This window comes from Limulus polyphemus, unplaced genomic scaffold, assembly GCF_000517525.1.
Source record: "Limulus polyphemus unplaced genomic scaffold, Limulus_polyphemus-2.1.2 Scaffold661, whole genome shotgun sequence".
NCBI classification, from domain to species: domain Eukaryota; kingdom Metazoa; phylum Arthropoda; class Merostomata; order Xiphosura; family Limulidae; genus Limulus; species Limulus polyphemus.
The window spans coordinates 56,347-59,621 of NW_013666271.1; the positions used below are offsets into that span (position 1 = coordinate 56,347).

General features: G+C 34.7%; 1 protein-coding gene across 2 annotated transcripts in view; it reads left to right on the forward strand.

The window, feature by feature from the left end:
- The first annotated feature begins 1,208 nt into the window (after positions 1–1,208).
- LOC106459787 (early nodulin-75-like) overlaps positions 1,209–3,275 on the forward strand; it is a 26,478-nt gene continuing 24,411 nt past the window's right edge. The window contains exon 1 of one of the 2 annotated variants that reach the window (XM_022386328.1): positions 1,209–1,326. The gene's annotated coding sequence lies outside the window, so the exon portion shown is untranslated. The remainder of the gene's footprint in view (positions 1,327–3,275) is intronic. The other variant, XM_013919446.2, reaches the window with a different exon arrangement.

Below are 3,275 nucleotides of genomic sequence, written 5' to 3' on the forward strand. Positions count from 1 at the left end.
TAAGATTAAAAGCGACTATATCATAAGATTTAGAACGACTACATTATTGGGCTGAGAATGATCAAGATCAGGGCTGACAACCAGGTTTTATGGCTGAGAATGACCAAGCTCATGACTGACAATCAGGTTTTATGGCTGAGAATGACCAAGCTCATGATTGACAACCAGGTTTTATGGCTGAGAATGACCGAATTCAGGACTGACAACTAGGTTCTATGGCTGAGAATGACCAAGCTCAGGACTGATAACCAGGTTCTATGGCTGAGAATGACCAAGCTCAGGACTGATAACCAGGTTCTATGGCTGAGAATGACCAAGCTCAGAGCTGATAAACAAGTTCTATGGCTGAGAATTACCACATTCAGTAGTTCAAGAGATGTAAATAATTAATTAGTTTAAATAAAATCGTGAAACTTATTTAAATCCCGCAATAGTAAAAAACACGATGTTATTCTACCGTAGCTATTAGAGAAAAACAAAACATGTGCATCTTATCTTTTTGTTTTCTCCTTGATTTTAAAAAAATAAAGAAATGCACACCACTAAGGTGAGAATTATAATAAAATGAAGAAGCCAAGTGTGATTTTGTAAGAAACCCAAACTTGTATAGTTTGAACAAAATCAACTTTCCTTATATAAAGAAACATGCGTCGACTTAAGTAAGAATTCAACCACACTAATCACAATTTACTGGCAACGTTGAGCACATATTATTGCATATAATTAAACACTTCACAATGAAAAACAAGATTGTTCTTCATCATCACATGACATTGGAATAAAGCAGCTCCATTCCAATCTCTGTCTAAAACTTCTTATTCCAGCTCTTTCCAAGTATCGCGAAAAATAAAAATAATTATTACACGAATATGTATAAACTACTTTTATATTTCTATAGTAATTGTTCTCCAATGTTGCCCTACATAAACAACAAGAATGTAGCACGTGTTTAATCCTTAGCGAGTTTATTTTTATGTTACAAGTTAAGCAACCCAAGGGTAACAACTCTATTAGGTTCAACATTGTCCGAATAGTCTTGCGGTACACGTTAGCAAAACAAAGCCTTCAAACGTAGGAACACGCCTATATTACCAAGTTGTTTATACCGTTGAATCTGACGTTGTTTTTTTTTTGGAATTCCGCTAATCTACTCTGACGCCAATAGCCCATTAAAACCGGTATATGTCCTACATATAATCAACTAGTAAACTCGGATATATTGTCTGAACACATTCACGTACCAAACTTTTCGGCGACTCAGTATAACCTTATTTTGTCCAAGTCCTCGCCACAGACTTTTAACCCAGATTGGGAGAGGTAAAAAAGGTAGGGTCAAGAGATTCTTACGTTATGCAGTCACTTTAAGTTTCTCTAGATATAGACAACAATTAGTGAATGTAACACAAAATTATTGAAAACATTAAAATGAAGAAGATTGTTTGTATAATTACATAAAATATGGCTACATTAAAAGCTTTTTGTTGGAATATAATATTCTCTAGTTACATACATCTTTAAAATTACGTTTATATAACCCATAACTGATAATAAATGCTCGTAAGATGTTCATCTTTGTAAATAGAAGAATCTTCAGAATGTTCTTTAAAATTGATGCGAATCGTATCATACATTACACGGGATAAACTAAGCTGCATAATAACACATAACGTTAACACTATCTTTCAAAATGAAAGCAAAAAATATAGTACCGGGACAATCATCGGGCTATGTTACTGAAGTGTCAGTCAATAGAGTAACTACTATTCCTCCCGCTCTCTCTGCAAAACTTTATAACCCCCCCCCCCAAAAAAAAGCAGAGAATACACTGTTAAAATAAAACGGTTTTTTTTAAATAAAAAATAGAAGAACAAGAACACAAGCACGAAAAATTGAAAGCCTAAATTTTCATTATTCTGGTCTTCTTATTGGCAAAAACATCAATTGTTTGTAATTAATAAAGCACAAAGCTACACAATGGGCTATCTGTGCTCTGCCCACCACGGGTATCGAAACACGGATTCTAGCGTTGTAAGTCCGCAGACATACCGCTGTGCCACTGGGGACGCAAAAACATCAATGAGATATTTTAGATCGAAAATCTTTGGCTGGTTTACTTTCGATAACTAGAAGGGAAAGATTATTTAAGCGTTCTCGGTTCATGTTACTTCTTAAATAAGTTTTTATAAGTTTTGGTTTACTAAATGATTGTTCCCCCGTCGCTAAAGTCACTGGTAAAGTAAAAAAAAAAAGGTGAAATCGCTGTATTTACTTCTGAAAAATCACTTTCTATGAAGCTATATTTAAATAACAGTAAATCAACTAATTCCTTCAGGCTTGTTGTTTCATGAATATCGTTTTTAATGAAGGAAGTTGCATTTATCAGCTGTAATGGAAATCGTCTACACAAATCCTCTTTAAAGATGAGTTGCAAATATTTTGCCGATCTCGTTATGTCAGCTTCAGTTTTTGTTCAAAGTGTTTTCTGGTTCTATAAAACTATAAAACTTCGTCATTCTGTCCATTCCGGTAAAACGTGTCTGTCTGTTTGTTTGTAGTTAAGCACAAAGCTACACAATGGGCTATCCGTGCTCTGCCCACCACGGGTTAATAGCGTTGTAAGTACACTGACATACCGCTGTGTCACTGGGGGGCAAACGTGTCTGTATCTAGTATTCATATTCACTCACTAATCCTCACTCGCTGAGGATTATAGTCTCACCAACAGAAAAGAAATATTCAAAGTCACTGTTTTTAGTCGCAATGTAGATATTGTCAATACGAAGACATCACGTCGAATTTTGAGTTTGTATTTATAAGTGTAATGCTCTGCAAGATATTTTCAAAAATTAATTACGCGTCACAGATATCACAGAAAAATAATTCGAAACAAATGCAGCGTTAAAACTTACTGTGTCAGATTTGAAGGATCATAGATTAATGTATCAATAACTAAAAGTAAAAACTGTTGAATTTACTAGAAAATTGGGAATAGTTTCTAGAGTTTCGGGAAAGTGCCAACCAAAATTTTAAAGGACTTTTCGACGAACTCACTGAGGATTATAATATTCGCATAGCTTCTCTCACGTCTCGTTTTGTACTTTTTTAATGCTAACTCTGTCAAAGCTTTCAATATGTCCAAATAACGTAATTCTACAGCATTTAATACATTTATTCCAGCAGACCACCTAGTAGGGTTCAGTCCTTTGTTGTAATGTCTGATTCTGTTGATGCTACATAAACAAAGATAAGAGTAAATTCGGTGACGAGGAACCCAC